This window comes from Trematomus bernacchii, unplaced genomic scaffold (genome assembly GCF_902827165.1).
Source record: "Trematomus bernacchii unplaced genomic scaffold, fTreBer1.1, whole genome shotgun sequence".
Classification (NCBI taxonomy): Eukaryota; Metazoa; Chordata; class Actinopteri; order Perciformes; family Nototheniidae; genus Trematomus; species Trematomus bernacchii.
The window spans coordinates 4,673,309-4,688,640 of NW_022987513.1; the positions used below are offsets into that span (position 1 = coordinate 4,673,309).

The window sequence follows — 15,332 nt, forward strand, 5'->3', positions numbered from 1 at the left end:
CATCAGGAAAAAAACAGATATTTAAACATGTTATATTGGAATTCATTAGCAGCAAGCATACATATCATAACACACTCACTGACAGTTGGTTTGGAGATTCTGGTGATTTCGATTATTGTTAATATAACAGCTTACTTTTTCACTCCTTATCTGTACAAAGCTTAATTTTGACATGCTTATTGAAGTGCAATTCTTAATAAATGTAGGACTTCTTAAAGGTGGGGTAGGTAAGTTTGAGAAACCGGCTCGAGATACACTTTTTGTTGTATTCCATGGAATGCTCTTAACATCCCGATAGCAATGAATATCTTAAGTGCTTTGACAAAAAATCCATTAAAAAATGTCATCTGTGGAAGCCGTAATACTGTAAAAAGTACGACCAATCATTTTAGCCGGCCTGGCTAAAATAACTGGATGGCCTACCTGCCTGTCAGCCTTCCATCTGTGCACAAACTTATCTCGTGCCCTCACTGGTCATGTGCGCGTTCGTGTGTGTTGGAGGAGGGGCTCTATAAGGAAGTGGCAGATTTTCTCCGGTTGTGTATTTTCAAAGTCTACGCACTCGAGCTGGTTTCTCCAAAATTACCTACCCCACCTTTAAGTTTAGCTTTGAAAGATGAATATTGTTGAACTCTGAGGGATAAACTAACTCTGATTCACTCGCAGCCCAACAAACATTTGTCTGCTTAATGCATCTTGAATTCAAAGTGGGCACCCCCTGAAATGCCTTGGCATCCTCCCCCCTAACCACATCATCTCTCTGAATGTGCGTCACCCCCTCTGGAGCGATGTGTGAGCCGTGGATGACTGATAAGAATCCTGATATCCATCCACCACTAAAGTGCCCAGACGGCGCACTCGCTGAACTGTCTTCCTGCTGCGCGCCGGGGGCGACCGAAATCGAAAGGAAGGGATTAGTGAGGCTGCTAGGAGCTTCGTGAAGAAGATATATTGGAAGCTGATGACTTTTTTCTTGACTGTGGTTTTAAGGGGCACTGGTTTATTTATTATATGTGTCGCAACAAATATTTAATTTAGTCTTCCTGTCATGTAAATCTCACAATGAGGGAAAAGGCACAGGGGAGGGGGGTTCTAATTGGCACATTCTTGATGAATAAATAGTAAATTCAGAGCTTAAATTCATGCAGGAGCTAACCTTTACAACACAACTAATCTTCCTCACCAGGTCCTCCCACTCATTATCTCTCCTAGTCTACCAACAATATATTGATAATGTTATGCAGCGGCGCATTATGCAGCATATTGTCTCTTACCAGTGGATGCCTTGTAACATTCAAAGCCTTCACAATATGACTGATTCTTCTTTGTTTGCTTCTCACTTTAGCCAGTTCCACGTGCCTGTTTTGTGCAGATAATGTGCACCAGGGAGAAACTGAGGGGGGATGTGATAGCTGCTAACGTACAGTAGCTTTGGCTTACTCTAGGGACAACTGTCACATCTATATTTGTTCATCTAGGACAAACTTGCTCATGTTACTACTTTCATCCACTTTGGTTCCAGGATTTGAGAGAAGCTTCAAAAATAACTTTTCTCTTTTCGGAGGATTTGTAAAAGCTGGAACTTATGTAATATATGGGAAAGCACTTGAACAAGCTCTTGCAAATGTAGATAATCAGTGCAGTTGTAATCGTCTATCTTAACTACAGAAGAATGGGATGTCTTTGATGAATGTATATACACAGTATGGATCATGTTCCATACAGGATTACTTCTAATCAGCTTCATGATCCCTTCACTTTTTAATCTTAAACCATCATCAGTTTAAAACACATACTACGATGAATTGCCTGCACTATATATGTAACATTCCCATCAACCTCAGCTATACTTTGAATTTTGTTGTGTCTCGTCAAATGTGTTAGTTATGTTTATGTATTTTGTCTGTCATTTCCTGTTTTATTTTCTACTTACCTCTTGTCTTTCATTTCAGGCCCTGTTTCTTCCTCCCCTTGTGTGTCGCCATCATCAGTGTCTGCCCTGATTGTCTCCACCTGTTCCCACTCACCTCATGTTTAAATAGTCCTGTCTCTCCCCTGTCCTGTGTCAGTTCGTCTTGTTTGTTTCCCCGAATGGTCGTGCCATGCCTCAGCTCAGAAAGGATCGCTTTCACTCATGTCAGGTTTGGTTTTGTTGTTAATTTTGTAGGCTTAAGTTTTTCTTAAGTTCTCTTTTTGTTATGCTTAGTTTTTTCTTCCTTGTGAGCGCCTTTTGTTATTTCCAGTACCTACTCTGTTAAGAGGGATTACCTGATCTTTGGAATCAAAAATACATTTTGTTACATTCAAGGCTTTGGGTGTTTCTCAATGTCGAGGACGCTTGCTTGGTAGCACATGTCTTCCGAGTCACTTGCCTCAGAAGCGAGGCAAGAATCCTTCCTAGCCTCGGAAAACGAAGAATTGTGGAACAGGCTAACTGGTGTGCAGGTGTGCGTCATATGCGAGGCCCTGCCTTAAATGGAGCGCGATTTCAAGTATGCTGGACATTGGAACAGTCCTTCGGCGGCACTAGATGATGTAGTATGCTTGAAATAGTGGCTCTGGAGCAGCCTTCCTCGACATTGAGAAACACCCTTTGTCTCTGGGTCGTGCATTTGGGTTCATCAGTTTGTATCGAGGTCGTGACAAATTTAGGGCTATTGAGCCAATTATGGTATGCTAACATGCTAAACCAAGATGGTGAACATGGTAAAAATTAGCATCACGGCGTTCATTTTGTCATTATAAAAAATGTTAGCATCTTGACGATAGCATGCATCATAAAGTACATATAGACTCAGAGCTATTCAAATTGCTATAGAGGCACAGGAATAGATAGCGCGGTAGACAAAAAGTGTCTATATATACAGCTTTTATCTCATATATATCACTTCGAAAGGCCAGTGGCAACCAAGGTCAAAGTTTGAATAAATTAAACTTTGAAAGCAGCAATATGTGGACATTTCGAGTGGCCTGACACCGGTGTTGCACGTTGATGCGCCACCTTCACACTATTGCCCTATCCCCAGCCTTGCTGCCCTTAAAACTAAACATTTGTGTGCACTTGCTTGCTCACAGCTCTTCTTCTCTGCCTGTGTGGAAGCTTGACTGATATCCTCCTTACCTTTAGCGGTGACTGTCTTTCGTCTGTGTCTATGAATTGTTGAGGTTCTCAATCCTCAAGTCGAATTAAAGTAAATGGCGAGAACGATAAAGCCATATATCTGGAGATTGCCTTTAAATGTACAAAGTGTCTGTCAACACATGGTGTTAAGCTAACACAGAGGTCAAATAGATATCTCTACTTGATTAAAGTAGTAATAGTGTACAATTACTCTGGACTTGTCTATTGGCACTTGGTGCGTCTCATGATGCCTGACAGTGCCAGTGTGTTTTAGTTTGTCATGTTGAATATGACATTTCCAAGCTGTTCACACAATATCCACTCACTAACTAACTTTTGTAGTTATACACAATTTGCCTTACTTTAGATTCAAGCACTTATGCCCCTATACTACTGTATACATGAATCACTCTGGGTCATAAATAAAAGCATCTTAATAATATTATTGTTATTATTATCCTTCCCCTGTAACTTCCTCCAGCTCTTCCTAAGGGCCCAGCTCTCTCCTGCCAGCTGGGCTCCAGTCCCTGCAGCATGTTCTGGGTCGGCCCACAGGCCTTTTCCCAGTAGGCGATGCCTGGCAAACTTCTTACGACAGGGAGCTGGGGGACATTTTTAGCAATGCTCAAACCACCTCCAATGTAATGTGTGTTTTCAGGAGATGTTAGGTTAGGTGTCCACTGGGAACATTTGTTTTGAGTGTCGACTTCTTTTATCCATTGTATTGATTTGAAGGAACACATCGTTACACATCTCAGACAGTGCCAAGAGATTTGCATTGGCCTTCTTACTCAGAGAAGAGGAGTGCTAAAACTATTTCCACTAGGGAAAAGGTTTTTTCAACAATTGTTCAGCAATAACGACAGCCATGGCCAGCTAATTCTTCCCGAACCATCTGTTTAACACTTCCAGTTAAAGCAAGAGGTGGACGCCAAATTAGGACTTCTTGGCCCATTGATCACTGTTAGAAGCCAAAAGTTGGAGACTGTGTTTAAAAGACACACTGTTCAGACAGTGGAACAAGAGGAGGAAAATAAAATCATTTGGAAAAGGTTAATCTCCAGCTGCTACCACCAACAAATTGTCCAACACTGCTGTTCTGCCATGTACTTGATGATGTGGACGAAAAAAGATGCATCTGCGACTTTGTAGATGTTGGCTCAGTAATTTGTTGAAGCTCTTTGCAGTCTCAGCTCCACATTGAAGTCAGTCTTGTACAGTTACAGAAATGTGTATTTCACCGGTGAGAGTGCCCTCGAAAAGGTGTGTTGTAACTATAGGCATACATTCCCTCTGAGCCCTGAATAGCACTCTGGCTCAAACTGTTCATACATTTGCAGAACTTTTTGCATGGCTTGATTCCATAGAGCACCTTCCTCTCAGAGCAGCAGTGAATGTGTAACGTTACTTTTTTCCATACTATTAAGAAAAAAAACATTTAGCTTGCTAACTGTTACACTTCCCTTGAGTTCATACCCATTATGTATAACCTACACATTTCATTTCTTAGAGATATTGTTATAGGCTCTCATGTCTCATCATAATCATATTTTACATTAACATCCTCACTGACGAGCAGAAGGCACTACATATATGCTTTACATATCACTGGTATGTTCTTTGTGCATTAAAACGTACCTGTTGGTTAATTCATATCGAAATGGAACGTTTGGTTTCTTTCTTCACTTCTTCTATCACTGGCCGACCCCATCGAGAATGAAGGTGTTTGTTTGAGCGATTTCTCTAGAAAGCTGCAAGCGGCATTATACCAAGCCAAGCATTATGACAATCCAAATAAGCGTTGTTTTGCACAGGCACTGCATGCTGCCAACATTATATTTTGTATAGTCTATACCAGTATATTGCCAGTGTTAACACTCACATGTCTGTCATACACCAATAAATCCTACGTATATATGTATTTGGTAATGACTGAAATGTACAGTAATTTGAAGTTCATATTCTTGTCTTTATTTTAACTTCACGGCTGTGTAATTACTCCTGCAATGCATCCTTTTCTTATTCAATTCACCCTGTCTTTTTCCTCCCACACACAGTCTCAATTTCCCAATCCACTGCTGTAACAGCCTCTGTCTTTTTTGACAACAGTTTTCGCCTCGGTTGTTGTCCTTGATCTTTTAACTAGCTTTAATTCACTGCCATGACAACCAAGGTCAGTGGGAGGGCAAAGAAATGTCTTAGCGGTGTCTGTTCAGACTGCCAAATTAATGTTGACCTATCATCTGTACGGCTCGGCGTATATACAAAATGAAAACCTGGAGGAATGTTATTTGAAAAATAATGAGAGGCAAGTCGGCTAGGTTCAGTGTTCCAATCATAGCATTGCAAACAATTATTTCAACCTAATGAGAAAATGAGGTCCAGGCCCAATGAATAGATGAGCAGCAAGGTTTAATCAAACTAATTCATTAAACATTTGACAAAGTAACAAACCTATTTAAAAATGATGTAACTGTGATTAAAGGACATACGTTTTGCAAGAGGAAACAGATAAAAAAGCAGCACGCCAATGAAATACGCTGGATAGTACAACGGCGTCCCTACAGCAGCAGGACATTATCTAACATAAATATATGATCTGAAACGTGTGATATCCACGACTGTGACACCAACCTATACTTTCCGAGGCGCTTTCAGAAGAAAGCCGCGCTCTCGCTGTCACACGCCGCACTGATATCTACAGGGATTACAAAAGCGCAATCACCTGCATCAGCAGCAATGAAGAGATCATTTATAACTGTACCCATGCTCCATAGCATGAAGCGCTTTAAGGCTGACTCTTTAAAAGATATGGTTATTTTTCATGGCAGAGGACGGGTCCAGATGAGTTTATATGGTAAATAATTTCCTATAAAGCCAAAGGAAAGCTAGATTAAATACAACTCTAGAGCTAGCCTGACATTCGACCCTTTTCTAAATTCAAAATCTCATTACAATTTCCAAGGAATAGCGTTCTTACAGCTAGTGGAGCGGGTGCCAACAGAATCCAATACATCAAATAGGGCCGTGCTGAAATTACACATAAATCCTGGCCACACAGGCCAGACTGCACTCCATGTAATTCCCCAGCCAGGGAGAAAGCGTACATTTCCTGTGTATATTACCTAAAGTGCCTTGATTTAGTGATCCTGAAGCCACAGGTAAAGGACACACACAGCAGGGTCTTGCTGGGTTTTTATTGCCAACATCTGCATGGCCCATCTGGCTGCGTGTGTCATGGCGTTTGGTGTTTTGTGAAACAAGAGGCTGATGATATTAAAGCTCTTCATTCTGATCACTCACAGCGCTGTCAGCAGTGTTATGCTTTCATATTTTTCCATCTCGGTATCACACTCTCTTCATCTTTGATCGTGATGATCCTTAACTTGATTTCTCTCTTTGGTTGCTGACTCCAGCTGAAATGACTTTTTACAACCAATAAGGAGATGTAAATGTTCCTGCTTCCATTGAACTAGTGCAAATTGCTGACAGGTGTGCTCTAATATAAATACATATATGGAAGTGTGTTTGTATTTATGGATGTGAGGGGAAATATGTGCCTTTTTATGGCAAATGTTTGCAAATTTACATGAACACATTCCATATAAAGGTGCTAAAACTTAATTTATTGAGGTGTTGCCAGATTAGCCTCTGCAGTAAAAGCGTGTCCCTCACAGCAGTCTGTTCAGCATGACAGCCACATTGGGACACGAAGGACATTCAGATGACCTTCCACACACACAGCCTCACCACCACAGCTCTCAGGTTGTGGAACACACTCAACATAATGGAATCTCAATATCAATCCAGGAATTATAAAAGGCAATAATGTAACATTTGCCAAACACTTAACACATTTGTGATGGGATAACATATGTAATAGTATCCTCATATTGCCTGCCAATACCACATTCAATTCAGTTCAATAACACATCAAAAGGCATATTCTTAGAGACGAGAAACTGATATTATTAAGCGCTTTCCTTTTTGTTTGAGAACTGATTCCCAAGATTAATCAGTTATCAGAAGTGGTTGTCAACATATTATTTCAGTTAATAATGAAAATACGAACCATCATAGTAGGTCAAGTATGCGTACATTTTTGCATTGTAAAATCAATCAATCAATCACAAATGAAGCAGCAGAAGCAGAAGCATCATCTCATCCCAGTGGATCTTCTTCCTTCTCAAAGCCTGGCATCTACATTTCCCACATTGTGACTCGAGGCAACATGTTAAGACACCGATATGACAACAGCACACATTGCACCTCCACCTGTGACACCTCGGAGGAAGGTGGTGGAGCTTCAGGTACAAGTACGAACTGTGAAGTAATGCAATCACAGGAATCTAACAGCAGCACTGCTCATACCTGGTCTTCAATGTCTTCTTCATTAGTATGCCTAAGGATCTTTACTATATAATGTAGCATAAAGAGGCCCTATAATGCTTTTTGGGGTCTTCACCATTCTTCTAGTGTGTTGTATATAATCAGAACACATGTATTGTATTCTATTTCATTCAAAATGAACAATAGTACACTATATAGTGTTATAGTTATATAGTACATGTAAATGGTTTGTAAAGGCTCAGATCCCAAAGTTCCCTCCACAGGGAGTCTCTCCCACACACTCCCCCCCTCGCCTCGATTAGACTCCTTTGTTTACATCCTAATTATTCATTCGGACAAGTTTCAAAGGAAAAAAAGGATTTCGGATCAAAACGAGAATAATATGAGGAATTGAAACCCTTTCTTTATGTAGATTGTTTTTTCATACGATCATTTTCTATGCAGCCTTCTATTTTGAATGCGGAAACAAATAAATACCTGGAAATGTGTCTTTTACCTGTCTCCTGGTGTGCTGAAGAATGCATTTATTAGTGATATACAGAACAGAACATGTAATGCATGCTCCATGGTGTTTTGCTTTCAATAAACTCATGAGTGCACTGAAAATAAAGCTTTATTGTTAATGCTGGGCCATGATATGTTAATTAATCAAACACACTCAACAGTTTCTACTGTCTAACATGTATTTAAAAACCCGAGCAGTTTTCTTCCTTTTCTCTCCGTATTGCAGATGAGGATTAATGGGTACTTTAAAAACATTTCTACAATCCGCCAAAAAACAACCTAATAAACCAGACCAAAGCAGTCCTCCAAGTCTCAGATGCCTTCTGACTACTTGGATTCATGTGTCCAGCTTATTCCAAACTACTATCTGGAATAAAATCACCCTGCAAGGCCTACCAATATTTGCCCCTCTGCTCAGTTTGCATTCATCTTATTCCACTTTTTCCTCTGTAACTGAAACCAAAAATGTTTGATTAGTTAGACAAAAAGGACGAGCCTTACATCAATACCATGAACCAACATCTTTGATAGTTGCTTATTAACATCATTTCATTTAAGTGCATGGATCTTGTGGTTATCTTGGTTCTTTCTAGGAAACTAAAACCCCAGCATCGACTTTCCTTACTGTGCCAAAATGGAGTGGAGAATCACAACCGTCCACCCTATAGGAATGATTAAACTGACTCTTCTACAAAAAGCTGTTTGATCAATTGCCAAAGCAGTCTGACACATTTTTCAAGCTGTTAAAATATGCAGCACAGCTGGTTTGTGTGATATTAAATTCCTTTATTACTGCACTGCTTCTGTGTTTTTACGTTTTATGATCCAACTTTTGGAAAGTGTTGGTTTTCAGTCCATGATTGGGATGAATATTCTAGTAGCTTCTAGTAGTTTTTAACCAAAGAACATTGCAGTGAAAGGAGTGGGGGTAATGCAGTTAGTGAGGATTGCAACAAAATGTATTTGTTTTGCTAACAGCAACACAAAATGGTATCTAGCTACATGAAATTACCCTATAAATCAGACTTTTAATCTGTATTGAATGGACTGTTTATCCATAGCGTTACCTCAGACACAGATTTAACTTTAGAAAGAGTCGGGGGCGGATGTTGCCGGTGGCAAAATATATGGGATGTACTGAAATGATTGTGTTTAGTAGACAATGCTCCATGGAAAGTGAGTCAGAGCCATTTCCCTTGAGGGGGGAAAAGAAGAATAAATGAAACATCATAAATAGGCAACATCGAGCACAAGATACGGATTGAGCTACGTTGGATCAACCAAACCAATCTCATGTTCTGTTCATATCTTTGGGGTCCATTCGGAGAGGTGTCAGATGTTTAGTGCAATGAGTGTTCCCATGACTTAGTGGTCCGTGCTCAATGTGTAGACGCCTTCTGGAAAATCCAATTCAGATTCATTTGGATTGGTGCCTGATGGGGATGTCCACTAATTGGTTACTGAAAATCATTGCAGGGAAGTTCACTATATCAATAGAAAATTGACTGAAGCTCAAATGTAATTAGTGAGCAGATCAATGACATTTCTAAAGAATTTGGGACACTAGTTTCCCATTGCACTACTGCTGCTACTTGCATTATATCTCTAAGAAGTCAACGTTTTTGATTAGTAGGTTTCCAGGAGTATTGAAAGGAACTAATTGCCAAACAGATCAATAAAGGCTCAAACATAATTACTGTGACAAAACTAAAAAAGGATACAACTTAAGAGTACTACATTTTCATGATTTTTGTATTTAATTAATAATATATTCAAAGGTTTATTCTTCATTCCAATTACTCAAGCTCATACTCATAAGCTTGAAAAACTTTTATCCAAACTACTTATATTTGTAAGTGGAAACCAAGGTTACATTTTTTAAATCAGCCACTTATTTTGAGCCTCCATTAGATCTTACAGAACCTCTTCCTGATATCTCTCTCTACTGTACTCTACCTGAATATATTGTGTGTGCATGCAGTTTCCAATATTGTCGATGAATATATCAGGCTCTCGTACTTTGTGGACATATATTAATAATAAAAAAAAGGGTTTAATTCCACAGTGACCCTTTGCAGTAAAGCTTGCGGTTAAAAAGATACAACTTCATTAAATGTAATGCATATAATTGTTGTTTATGTCGTTAAGTGTGGCAGGTTGCACATTTTCACCGATCATTCCCCCTTTAATATGAGTTACATCTCGTAAACCTTTGACTTTCTTTACTTTTGGCTTCAAGTAGGAATAATTTGCCCGGTCATTCAATCAGCAAAGTGCCTCAGCCATGAATACATTGCCCTTGTACAGACCTGTGACACATTAACCTTGACAACACTACCGAAACAGAATGTTATCTGTTGACCAGGTCGCCTCTCAAAGTGATGCCCCTCTCTGCCACACTTTGAATTATTCATGCAAGAGATGGGGTGAGAAAGCAAGGGGAGCCTTGGCAACTTCACTTCAATCCATAAGCAAAGTGTACATATAGCACTCTCATCCTTATAGCTATTGATTATGTGACACGTTATCCAGCAGCTCGGCGATGGATAACAAACAAAATAGACAACAAGACAGCCCGGGTGTCCACACTTGTTAGGTGTTGACTGGAGAAGGGGAAGGGCGGGGGGTTGGAAGCGAGTCGAGCTAAAGGAGCTAAAGGCAGCGAAAGCCCTTCGCCGAATAGAAATAAAAACAGCCCTTCTCATTCATATGTAATACATGGATTCCTGGGAATAATAGCTTAATCAGCCCTGTCTCGCAGTGTGCTGGAAATTAGGAAATGAGGTGACGAGCAGAATGACAGACCCTTATAGGGAGGATTTGTCTGTTACACCTTAATCCATCAGGAAAGTCTCCTGCCTCGACTGTAGTAAAGCTGATTTGGAGCCCGCAGATAGCATCAGGGAGGTGGCACTGCTCAGAAACTGCTCTGCTGATACGCAGATATTCTGGGAATATGTGCAAGCCGACGTTCTGAGGATTATTTCCAAACTCTAGCAACTTTAACTTTGATGGACAATTAATGTCTACTTTCACTTTTAGACGTACATTTCCGAGAGGAACTCCATGTTTGGTTCAGATTTCTGGAGAGGCAGCACAATAATGTCTTTCCCTCAAATGAACTCTGATTTAGTACAGGTTAAATTGAATACATGTGTGAAGTGAAGACTGCTGTGCCAGTGTTTTGCATATGTGCACTACCTCATGTCTCAAGTAATTCCAAAAAGATTAACATTTGTGAAAAGCCTGTGTTAGGTTCATGCATAATGAATTGCATTTACCGATCAGGCCCTGCTGGAAATGGTGTGATGACAATCTTCTGTGTCTGAATGTGTCAACACTTTATACATTTCCATTATTAATTGCTGCTCTCATCACATCTAATGACTTTCCATGATCATTAACATCCTGAATGCTAATGCCAATAATTCTATCATCAATCTTCTCCGGCCTCACGCATACCGCGAAACCAAAACCAAGGTCAGGCTTAAAGTACTAATGCAGTTTTAACTATGAAAATATAAATGTTCTCTTTAGAAATGTTATCTGTAAATGCAAATGTGAAAGTAGAAGTTAGAACAGTAGGTGTGTCTGTTGTCACGCGATACTACATGTTTGGTGTACATTTTAGTTTATATAACCTCAAAATGTCTTGACCAACAATTCAAGGTTCATCCCAAATGATAATTTTGCCTCCTCCTTTCCCTCACTCGCGTCTTGCGGAGGCGGAGCTAAGACACGAGGAAGAGACGCAAGGACAGAGGAGTCCTCAGGTATGAGTTGGGATGTCCTCGTTCACTCCAGCTTCACCATAAACAACGCCCTTTACTTCTGGCGTGCACACAGTTTTATCACCTGTCACTGGACTTCCCTCCACATAAATCCCTTCAAACCTGTGATTTAGTTTCACTGTATTTGATTTTCCGGGTATAACATTTTATTTAAATTACAATAATAACAATAATAATAATTGATGGATTAAGTTCATTATGGTATTTGAGCTTGTTTCAGATAAACCTTCGTATTGGATGTTGTAAATTAATTGTTCCTATAAAAGAGACACAAATCAATAAACAATTTGTTAGGTATGATGTATATATTTATATATCCTTTATGTTTGACGTTCTGTGGGTTTTATTCACACATGCATCAAGTTAGAATGAAAGATTGGTACTCTTGATGTTGTTCGAATTAGCTGTTAGCTTTTGGATGTATGGACAACTATTACTAGTTTACGTTCACACTTAAGAAAACTTAAAGATGTCATTTTTCTCAAAGTGATAAGGATTTGTCGGTAACAATGATATTTTCAGAAAGTGCTCGTCACATTGAATGTATGTGCTGAGTTGCTTGTTTGATCGACTCTAGGACGAAGGCATATCTTCTTTAAACTGACTGCAGCCCTCTTCTTCCTTCCTTCCTTATTTCACACACCTCAGTTTGAAAACTTCTGATCCAGATAGATGTGGACACCTAAACATAACATCTCGTTCCAAAAACAGTGGGGCATTAATATGCTGCATCACCCTCTACCCTTCTGGGAAAGCTTCCCAAAAAAAGTTGGAAGCAGGCTTCAGGGAGAATCCTGTTCAGCCCCAAGGTCACCAGTGAGGTCGGCCACTGATGGTGGGTAATGAGGCCGGGCTCAAAGTCAGCGTTTGGATCCATCCCAAAGGAGTTGGATGGGGTTGAAGTCAAGGCTCTGTGCAAGCCTTTCTTCACCACCAAACCAAGACAACTGTGCATTGTTATGTTGAAACTATGGCAGGGTATTGGCAAAAATCTGCCAATACTAAGCATGTGAGGATATGTTGTGTTCTAAGCTAGTGTTTTCTTGAAAACTGTCATTGTATAACATAATAACTAAACCTCAAACACAAATCTTGGCTTGCAAACTATAAATGAAAAATCTTTTGAGAATATACATTATCCCAAGACAAAATACAGTCAAATGTATCAGTCATTCCTAGCATTCAGTGCCATTTAGGTCCCCACCACATTATATCATATATTTTGTATTTAACATTTCTAATGCTTATTTTTTAAAAGCTTGGTTTTAAATGTGTATACCCCTCTACCATAAAACAACAATGTTATTTATATTTACCCAGGATATTCTAAATTCTAAATAATTACTCTGATACACACAAGTAGGCCAAATTGCTGTGTCCCAAATCATGTTTGCTCAACTTCTGTAACAGATGTAAAAAAAGAAATCAAAGAGAGAGGGTTAGAGAATTCTCTTAAGAATCCTTAAGAGAATACAAACAAATGTTACATTTTTGTCACTGTTGTATAACCCTTCTGCCAATATTCCTCACCAAATGTAAATGTTTGTTATTAATTCATTTTTATTGTTTAAAGTTTTTTTTAAAGTGTGTGTCCCCTGTTTGAATGTCCCCCCTGATACTCTGATTTGAATCCCTCTGGACACGCCCCTTTACTATTCTACTATTGGTATGACTCAAGAAGAAGAAGGATACATTTTGAGTGGGAGAATCATCTTCAAGAAACAGAGTGAATGCGTTCTTCCTTCAACGTTTTTTTAATGTTTTAAAGAACTTAACTGTTGCGGTAAAGCATAACATGTCCACCCTGTTATGCTCATTTTTAGTGGAACTGATCATTTATTTTACATTTAGAAAATATGGTGAATATATCTGTCAAATATATGTTTCTGTTGTCACCAAGTGCTAGCTTGATTATCATCACACATGTACCAATAGCCAAGTTTAGCATAACATGTCCACCCTGTTACTATTTTTCACAGTAACAGGGGATGACTGGGGATGGTAAAATAAATGTTTTAAACATAATATCCTGAGCTTGACCAACATATTTTTCTTATACTTTAACAAGCCATCATTCAGATTAAATACATTTTTTTTTTTTTTTTTGAATACCCTAGCTGAAATGTCACCGAATGCTAGGAATGATTTTCCTACACCCTCAGTTGGAACAGAAAGGGTTTCCCACAAACTGTTGATAGCGAGCTATGTGGCTAGCTTATCGCTGTATCATTAGGACTTACCTTCAATGCTACCAAGGTGTCCAGCCCATACCATGAAAAACAGTACCGGACCAATGGTGTTCCGACCACACATTTCTATTTAATGTATGTCATTTGAACTCTGTGTGTGCCTAACAAGCTAGGAGAGCCAAGTGGCACAACGACAAAGACATCTGGGCTAATCCCTGTCACACTCTTCTGATTTCTCTCCCTGCCTGCTTCTTCCAGGTTCGCCTTTCACAGCGTGCAAAATCTTTAAGTGATTTACACTACCCACCATAACATAACACCTTATCAATGCCAACATGTCAACCTATGTAATCTCTTCATTTGAAATTACAAGCAGTGTGGTTAGAATGACTTCTATACATTCCAGAGATTTGTCCTGTATATATTTATTTGATGACTAGCACACAAACTAAGAAATGTGCACGGGATGCAGGGGGGGGGGAGACATGCTGTGAAGTCAGGGCTGTGGTGTGCTGCACAATGCACATTAATTCAGCAGTCAGTGAAATTCAGACCGGTGCAGAGTACGAGTTACATTTCCATGAGAGCATGAGCTCACTCTGTGTTTGCTCTTTTTGGGCCTAATCATGACAAGGTGGGATGAGATCTATTTTTAAACCTTGTCCAAAACTGTGAAAGTCACAGTGAGGTCCAGGAAGTCTCAAATCCTGAGACTTCAGTAAATAATGGATAAACCTTTTGCATTGAATGGATCATTCAATACTAAAGATTTTCACAGCCAATTGTGATCAATAAAGAGGTTTGGATAATTAAATATGCCAAAGTCACAGATAAGGCTATCTCTCTGTGTAAAAACGGAAAAAAAACTTCTCTTGATTTTGTGCTTACAGTATAGATTTAACTTCTGATGGCGTTTGTTAGACTATGTCTGCTGCAGCAGTGAGACTGATTATTAAAAGTATTATACAAAGCACATCACAAGAAAATCAGCTGGAGGGACAGAGTCGGGGGGGGGGGGGGGGGGATTGAGAGGTGAACTAACACAGTCTCACTCCCTGATAGTCCAATAGCGACGCTTGGTCAGGGTCCTTTGGCGTGCAGTTGTGACGCTCCGAGGCTCCTTCAGCTTCATAAACGGACGCAAAGAGCTTTCAACTGATTGCAATGTATTCCCATCGGCGGCGGTATTTGACGCTCAAGGAAGCACCGCATCGGTCCATGTCGGCGGCAGTTAAAGGCAATGTGAGCGTCCATTCCCATTGGATAACGGAGAATTTTACACCCGGAAGTAAGTATTCTCCTTACTGTCGATTGATTTTACAGTGATATCTGCACTACTCATCAACTGAAAAACACCAGATTATCCTTGTTAATTAC

At 39.7% G+C, this 15,332-nt stretch overlaps 1 protein-coding gene across 3 annotated transcripts in view; it reads right to left on the reverse strand.

Moving 5' to 3' along the window:
- Window positions 1-15,332, reverse strand: part of gabra3 (gamma-aminobutyric acid type A receptor subunit alpha3) — a 104,619-nt gene that overhangs the window by 48,875 nt on the left and 40,412 nt on the right. The window lies entirely within an intron of this gene.